General features: G+C 45.5%; 1 long non-coding RNA gene across 1 annotated transcript; it reads right to left on the reverse strand.

The window, feature by feature from the left end:
- Positions 1–1713: 1713 nt before the first annotated feature.
- Positions 1714–8809, reverse strand: LOC115500936. The gene is made up of 3 exons (XR_003964671.1): positions 8691–8809; positions 8371–8506; positions 1714–1775 (listed from the first exon to the last, which is right to left on the reverse strand). It is a non-coding gene; the product is annotated as an uncharacterized LOC115500936 (long non-coding RNA).
- Positions 8810–9041: the final 232 nt, after the last annotated feature.

Genomic DNA, 9041 nt, shown 5'->3' on the forward strand with positions numbered 1-9041 from the left:
AGCCAAGGATACATTTTGGGGGTGGAAAGGGGGTGGCGGCTCCTAAATCCCTCACGTGCCCACAACTCCCAGAGTCAGAGATTGCTCTGTCAAAGAGCAACAAAATCAGAACTGGGGAGGGCACGGGAAAATGGACCGGACGGTCCCAGGGAGAATCTGGCATCCTCAAAAAGAGGTAAGGAGAGATGCCCATGTACCCTGGGCTACTAGGGGAGGGCCCGCCTCTGTTCCCGAGGGAGCCTGGGCGGGCTTGTCTAGGGAGAAGTTCCAGAGGGTCTCGGGGCCTAGCTCTGCACAAGGGTTTTTCCATACACGACCTTGTTGAATCATCACACCTACTCTACATGGTAAATGTGGTTATTATTCCCACTTTAGAGATGAGAAAACAGGTTTACAGCATTTAGATGGTGTATTCATTTTCAGTCTTGGCTGTAACAAAGTACCAGAAACTTAGTGGCTTAGAACAACGTGGCTTTATCGCATTACGCAGGGCTGCGTTGTTCTCTGCAGGCTCTAAGGGTGAATCTGCTTCCTCACCTCCCCCAGCTTCTAGAGGCCGCCTACAGTTCTCATCTCCTGTCCCCCTCCTCCATCTTGAAAGCCAGCAGTGACAGGCTGTGGCTTTCTCACACCACATCATTCTGTCTCTTCTGCCTCTCTCTCCCACTGTTAAGGACCTTTGTGATGACACTGAGCCCATTCAGATAAGCCAGGACAGTCTCTCTATCTTCGGGTCAGCCGATTAGCAACGTTAATTCCATCTGTGACCTTACCTCCTCTCTGTCCCTCGAGGTAGCACATTTACAGGGTCCAGGGATTAGGATGTGAATGCCTTGGGGGTAGGTGGGTGGGCCTCACTCTGCCTCCTAGTTTGTCCAAGTTCACACGACTGGTAGGGAGAACAGCAGCTGGGATTTGAAGCTAGGAAGCCCCTCGCTGCTCTGGGCCCCCCAAACGCTCTGCATCTGTGCTCTAAACCTGCAATCCTTCTGCCTTGGATTAAGTGGTTTTCTCAGCTGAGCTCCCTGAGGGCTCAGGATGTGTCTTTACCGGGACAACATTGCACCCCTCACCCACGAGGTGGGGCATCAGTTGGGTGCCAGACCCATTTCGTGGACTCTGACACTGGACACAGGGACTTGCCCCGGGGCACGCAGAACAGCCACGGACAGAAGCTGCCGCTAGGGAACCATGCCACCTGCCTCTCAGGGTGCTTTTTAAGAAGTAGGAGCTGAGAACGTGTGTGTGGGACAGACGCAAGGGGCTGAGACTTCAGAAAACAGAGAAGGACTGGAACAGAATTAAACATACAGGGGACCCAGAGGGAACCAGGGTCTTCTATCTGGGCAGAGGAGGGACCTCCTTGAGCTTCTAGGAACCCTGGGCATGATTCATTTCTCAGGAGAAAAGCTCCCCTTATGACCACAGGAGATTCTTCATCTGTCGTGTACAGCCCAGGTTTTAACCTCTTCCCCTTGACACACACGATGGATGTGCTTACCCAGGACATGCACCCCTGAGGCCCAGAGACAAAGGGTCTAGAGCTCTGCAGTTCACAGTGATCTCGCTGCCCCTTCTCCTCCCCTCTGCTCACAACAGCTCCTCAGTGAGTGAGAGCAACAGCACGACAGGACTATCTTGACAGCGGCCGAGATCAGTGGTTCAGGATCCAGGCTTGGAGCCAGACTGCCTGCATTCTACCCCAGGCTCCACCACTGACCGGCTGTGTGCCCTCGGGCAACTTGATGGACCTCTCTGGGCTTCAGTGTTCTTATCTGTAAAATGGGAATAATAATAATAATACTACCTAGTTCAAAACCTTATTGTGATAATTCCTTTATTGAGTAAGCACCCCATAAAAGTAGCTATTATTGCTTAAAAAGATTTTTGGGCATTACTTCATTAACCAAGATAAAGTCTCTCTCCCTTTATTTACCTTTTTACTTAGGGAAAAGGTAGAGAGTGTTTGTGGCATCCAGAATAGAGAAGGGATGCCTCCCCACTTAGAAAGACTTGCTCTCTGGGCTCTGTGCTGACAGCTCAGAGCCTGAAGGCTGTTTCGGATTCTGTGTCTCCCTCCCTCTCTCTCTGCCCCTCCCCCGCTCATGCTCTGTCTCTCTCCCTGTCAAAAATAAATAAACATTAAAAAAAAGAGAAAGACTTGCTCCCTTTACATTATTAAATCTTCTTACCTGCGAGCATGGTCTATCTCTTCACTTATTTAGGCTATTTTAAAATTTCCATTATTAAAATTTTATAATTTTCTTGGCAAAGACTGTGCACGTCTTTGGTCCGCATTGTTTATAGGTACCTTGCAGGACTTTCAAAATTATAACCAGACCCATAACCATTAAGGAAATTGAAGTAGTAATCAAAAATATGCCAAAAAAACAAGAGTCTAGGGCCAGATGGCTTTCCAGACGAATTCTACCAAACATTTAAGGAAGAGTTAACACCTATCCTCTTGAAACTGTTCCAAAAAATAGAAATGGAAGGAAAACTTCCAAACTCTTTCTATGAAGCCAGCATTACCTTGATTCCAAAACCAGAGACCCCACTAAAAAGGAGAATTATAGGCTAATTTCCCTCATGAACATGGATGCAAAAATCCTCAACAAGATATTAGCCAACTGGATCCAACAACACATTAAAAAAATTATTCACCATGACCAAGCAGGGTTTATACCTGGGATGCAGGGCTGGTTCAATATCCGCAAAACAATTAACGTGATTCATCACATCAATAAAAGAAAGGACAAGAACCATATGATCCTCTCAATAGATGCAGAGAAAGCATTTGGCAAAATATAGCATCCTCTCTTGATAAAAACCCTCAAGAAAGTAGGGAGGGAAGGAGCATACCTCGAGATCATAAAAACCATATACGAGCGACCCAATGCTAATATCATCCTCAATGGGGAAAAACTGAGAGCTTTCCCCCTAAGGTCAGGAACAAGACAGCGATATCCGTTCTCACCACTGTTACTCAGTATAGTATTGGAAGTCTTAGCCTCTGCATTCAGACAACACAAAGAAATAAGAGGCATCCAAATCGGTCAGGAGGAGGTCAAATTTTCAGTCTTCGCAGATGACATGATGCTCTATATGGAAAACCCAAAAGATCCCACCAAAAACTGCTAGAATTGATTCATGAATTCAGCAAAGTTGCAGGATATAAAATCAACGCACAGAAATTGGTTGCATTCCTATACACCAACAATGAAGCGACAGAAAGAGAAATCAAGGAACCGATCCCATTTACAGTTGCACCAAAAACCATAAAATACCTAGGAATAATCTAACCAAAGAGGTTAGAAAAATCTGTACACTGAAAACTATAGAAAGCTTATGAAAGAAATTGAAGAAGACACACACACACACACACACACACACACACACACAGAAAGGAAAAAGATTCCATGCTCCTGGATAGGAAGAACAAATATTGTTAAAATGTCAATACTACCCAAAATTATAAACAGAATTTTCTTTTTTTTAAGTATTTATTTATTTTGAGAGAGAGAGGGAGGAAAAGAGAGCATGTGTGTGCACTCGTACTTGTGAGTAGGAGAGGGGCTCGGGGAGAGTGAGAATCCCAAGTAGGCTCCACACTGTCAACGCAGAGCCAGACTCGGGGCTCGACCTCATGAACCACAAGATCATGACCTGAGCCAAAATCAAGAGGCACTGAACTGACTGAGCCACCCAGGCACCCCTAGAATTTTCTTAAAATTACATTTTCTAGTTGGTTCTTCTGGTGTGTATAGGAATAAAATTGATTTTTTATATATTGGTTATATCCAGCCACCTCTATGATATCTCTTACTAATTCTTATAGTTTGGGGTTTTGAGATAATTACTATATATGACTTTTGCTTCTCTTCTAAGTTTAGAACAAACTGAGAAGCAGATGTAGGAAGTCAGAATAAAAATGATCCCCTTTATTACCAATAAGTTTTTTTGGAAAATATAGATTAGATATATACTACAACAGGCTCTTTAATACTCCATTCCAGAATTAAATGTGTCCGGTCACAGACAGAGCTGGAAAACTACAGGCATCTTCTATGGGCCCTGCCCTTGTAAAAATCCTGGAATGGGGGAGCAGAGAATGAGTGCTTCCTATGGGCAGGCTTGTTCCCCAAGACAGTGGAGAGGAAGGTACTGAGTTATGCAGATCGAGTTCCTTCTCCAAACCCGATAAATTACTCTTTTGGGGTGAATGAGAGAGAAAAGAGAGGACAGTGGTGTTATTCTAATGCAGTTACCACCATGAAGAAACATGAAATAAATGTCTCTCACATATTATAGATTTCATTGCATTCTCTATATAGAAAATAATATTGTCCAATACAGTACTGTTTTTTTCTTGTACAATCCTTATACTTCTTGTTAGTTTTTCCTGTCTTATTGCTATAGCTAGGACTTCTAAAACAGTGTTGAGTAAATTAGAAAAAAATTTTTTTAACTTTTTTATTTTTGAGAGAGAGAGAGAGACATAGCATGAGTGGGGGAGGGGCAGAGAGAGAGGGAGACACAGAATCCAAAGCAGGCTCCAGGCTCTGACCTGTCAACACAGAGCCCGATGCAGGGCTCGAACCCATGAACTGTGAGATCATGATCTAAGCTGAAGTCGGATGCTTAACCAACTGAGCCACCCAGGTGCCCCAAGAACAGTGTTGAGTAGATGTCGTAATAATGTGTCTTCTTGCTTCATTCCTGTCTTTCTTTCTTCTCCCTTGCTTCCTCCCTTCCTCCTTCCCTCTCTCTCTCTCTCTTTCTCTTACTCCTTCTCTCTTTCTTTCTTTTTCTTTTTCATTTATTTCTTTAAAGGGAATAAATATGATTGCTGTACCTTTTTGGTAGAAAGCTATTATCAGGTTGGGGTAGTTCCCTTCTTTTCCTAGTTTGAAAAAAATGATAAATAGGTATTTAGTTTTTCAAATGCTCTTTTGCATTAATTGAAATGACAATATTATTTGTAATAGCATTAATGTAATAATAAATTTCCCTAATGTTAAACTATCCTTAAGTTCCTGAGCTAGTATGACTTGTCAGGGAAGGGTTCTTAGAGGGGGTGCTTTCAATGATTGTGAAGGGATTACCTGGATAAGAAAAGATGGAGTGGGGATGAGAAGTAGGGAAAGGTGAGGGTGCAGATGGGGAGTGTTGTTGCAGGCAGAGGCAGCAGTAAGTGCAAAGGTCCTGAGGTGGGGAAGGAGCTGGTTTGTTTGAGGAGCTTCCACAAAGTCAGGGTGACCTCACCTCTGAAGAGAGAGGGAGAATGTCTGCCCCAAGTAGGTAGCCAGTAAATCTCAGCACAGTTAACGTTCTCCTCAAACTTGTGAACTCATCTGATAGAAAACAAGTCTCTGCTTCAGAGCTTTTTCAACTGATTAAAATGGACTACTCATTTTTTTGTGTGGCTCAGTTTTCAGGTGGTTCAGATCTTTCTCTTTCTCTTCTAATTAAATGTGGGCCCTGCCTTTCCTCTATCCTGGTTGTGTCAAAGTTCTTCTCTTGCAGTTTAATGGTAGCACAGGGCAGTTGTTCCTAAAGTGTGGCCCCCAAGGGCCAGCAGGAAATTGTCAGACATGCAAACTTTCAGGCCCCACTTAGACTTTCTGAATCAGAAACTTGGGGCTGAGGCACAGTGATCTGTGTTTTAGTGAGCCCTCCAGGTGATTCTGATGTACCCAAGAGTTTGTGAACCATTGAGTTAGAGCCTCCTGGAGCTTTCTGGAGCTACCTGCCGTTTTGGAAAGAACCCAAGACCAAGAGCTGGTAGGCCTGGGCTCTGATCCATTTTACTCATTCCTCTGACAAGTATGCTCTGAGGGCCTACTGTGCACCTCACACTGTTTGAGGCCCTGTGGCGCAAGAGGGGAAAAAGACAGAGGGGCGTCTGGATGGCTTAGTTGGTTAAGCATCTGACTTGATTTTGGCTCAGGTCATGATTTCATGGTTCGTGGGTTTGAGCACCGCCTTGGGCTCGGTGCTGCTGGAGTGGAGCCTGCTTGGGATTCTGCCTCCCTCTCTTTTTGCCCCACCCCCCTTACACTCTCTCCCTCAGAATAAATGCATAAACTTAAAAAAAAAAAGGGAGAGAAAGGCTGAGTCTTTTTTAATTACTTTTTTAATGTTTATTTTTTTTATTTTTGAGAGAGAGAGAGACAGACAGTGCAAGCAGGGTAGGGGCAGAGAGAGAGAGAGGGAGACACAGAATCCAAAGCAGGCTCCAGGCTCTGAGCTGTCAGCACAGAGCCTGATGCGGGGCTCGAACCCACAAACTGTGAGATCATGACCTGAGCCAAAGTCAGATGCTCAACTGACTGAGCCACCCAGGCATCCTGAGAAAGGCTGACTCTTAAAAAAAGCTATAAAATTCATGTACCATCAAATCCACCATTTTAATAAATTTAAAGCATAAAATTTAGTAGTATTTAGTACATTTACAATATTGTACAACCATCTCACCCTAGTTCCAGAACATTTTATGATCCCCACATGAGACCCTGTACCCATGAAGCAGTCACTTTTTATTTGTCTCTTTCTCCAGCCTCTGGCAACCCACAGTCTGTTCTCTCTCTGGATTTACCAATTCTGGACATTTCACGTAAGTGGAATGATACGATATATGGCTTTTGTGTCTGGCTTCTTTCACGTATCATATATTTTTAAGAGTCATCCATGCTGTAGCATGTATCACTCCTTTGTATGGCTGAGTCCTATTCATTGTACATATAGATAGACTACATTTTGTTCACACATTCGTCAGTTGACGAACATTTGGGTTGCTTCCATATCTCAGCTATTGTCAATAGTACCACCAGGAACATTCGTGCGCAAAGTCTGAATAGCTGTTTTCACTTCTTTTGGGTATATGCCTAGGAGTAGAATTGCAGGGTCCTATGGTAATTCTATCTTGAACTTTTGAGGAACCACCCAACTTTTCCACAGGGGCTGTGCCATTTTACATTCTCACCAGCAGTGTGCCAAGGTTCCAATGTCTCCACGTCCTTGCCAACACTTGTTATTTTCCTTCCTCTTCTTCTTCTTTTTTTATTTTTTTGGGATTACAGCCAGCTGAGAGGGTGTGAAATGGTATCTGATTATGGTTTTGATTTGCATTTGCCTCCTGACTAATGATGTTGAGCATCTGTTCAGGTGCCTGTTGGCCATTTGTAGACCTTCCTTGGAGAACTGTCTAAGTCTTTGGCCCATTTAAAAACTGGGTTGTTGGGGTGCTTGGGTGGCTCATTCGGCTAAGCGTCCGACCATGGCTCAGGTCCTGATCTCACAGTTCATGGGTTTCAGCCCCGTGTCAGGTTCTGTGCTGACAGCTCAGAGCCTGGAGCCCGCTTCAGATTCTGTGTCTCCTTCTCTCTCTGCCCCTCCCCTGCTCACGCTCTGTCTCTCTCAAAAATAAAATAACATTTAAAACAAACAAACAAACAAAGAAACAAACAAATGAAAACCTCAGTTGTTGAAGGGCTGATGTTTCTGATGTGCTAGAAGCAAAGCTTACCAAGGGTAGACTCTTGGACAAGTGTCTGAACCTCTCCTGCCTCAGTTTCCTCTTCTGTAAAATGAGGATTGTAACAGAACCTGCAGTACAGGATGACTGTGGAGACTAAAGACCCTACTGTGTGTAAAGCCCCAGGGACCCTGCGAGGCACAGGGTGGGTCTGTGCTGTGTAACTGATAGCCCTTACTTTGTACGTGAGGTGAGACTAACAATAGTAACTAAGCAAGAAAATTACCAGAGATTAATGGGTGCTGGGAAGAAAATAAAACAGTGATGCAATAGAGAGTGACTGGAAGGCTATTTTAGGTTGGATGGACAAGGCAGGCTTTTTGGAGGAGGTGACACTTAAGCTGACACCGGAATGACAGGAAGGAGCCAACCGCATGAGGATCCCTGTACAGGAAGAGCATTCCAGGCTGAGGGAACGGCCAGGGCAGAGGTCCTAAGACAGGAACAAGCCAGCCAGTTCAAGTAGCTGCTTAAGAGAAGGACAGGGCTACAGGGGTGGGGGCCGGGGGCCTGGGCTTTCCCTCTGTGGGGATGCTGGCAGGCAGTGACAGCATCATGGGAGGACGTGAGCCTCAGAGTCAGGGAGCCTGGGGGGCCAGGTCTCTTCATATTGGGAAACTTCAGACAAGTGACTTAGCCCATTTGGAAAAGGCCTCCGTCTTCTCATGTGAAAAGTGGGGCTGGTGATTCCTACCTCGTGGGGCTGCTCTGAAGCTCAAGTGACATAAAATACAGAGGGACACATACATTGTAGATGGTAGTAATCCCAGGAGGGTGGCCCTGCTAAGCCCCGTGCACTGGCCAAAGAAGAGCGTGGGTGTGTTTGAAAATACCTTATGGCGGGGGTCGTGGTGGAGAATGCCACCCCAGCAGCATGGTTCACGCAGCCCTCTTGGCCTCCCTCCTGTCTTCCCACCTTCCTTGAACCTTCCTTCGAGGTCCAGCACCCCCTGTGTGCCAGGCATGAGGCTGTGGAGGTGAACGACAAGGTCTGTGACTTCCAGGAGCCTCAGTACCCCTTCTCCACAAGGCGTCTTCCCTCCGAGGCAGTGACAATGACTGCTCACTCTCCTGTGGCTGCGGCACTTTTTCCTTAGGGGATCAAGGAAGTACGGGGCAGGGCTGGGGTTTGGAATCCTGGCCACCCTCTTACCAGGTGGCATCCTGGGTACAGGCAGCCCCGTGTGGTGGCTGAGAGCCCTCTGAAGCCAGACTGCTTCGGCCTAATGCTGGAGCCACCACTCATTGGTTACTTCACCTTTCTGTGCCTCAGTTTCCTTATCTGTGAAATGGATGTAACAGTAGTATTTACCTCATAGGATTGTGATGAGGATTCAGTATGGGTAGTTTTAATACAGGGAAAGCACTAGAAGAATGCCTGGCAGGTAGGTGCTATGTAAATAGCACCTAAGAACCTGAAGGTTCTTAGGAAATCCAATTCCATGTAATTGGAAAAGGAGAAGAAATTGGACGTGAAGCGGGTGTGTGTATGTCTGTGTGTGTC

Source organism: Lynx canadensis, chromosome E1 (genome assembly GCF_007474595.2).
Source record: "Lynx canadensis isolate LIC74 chromosome E1, mLynCan4.pri.v2, whole genome shotgun sequence".
Lineage (NCBI taxonomy): Eukaryota > Metazoa > Chordata > Mammalia > Carnivora > Felidae > Lynx > Lynx canadensis.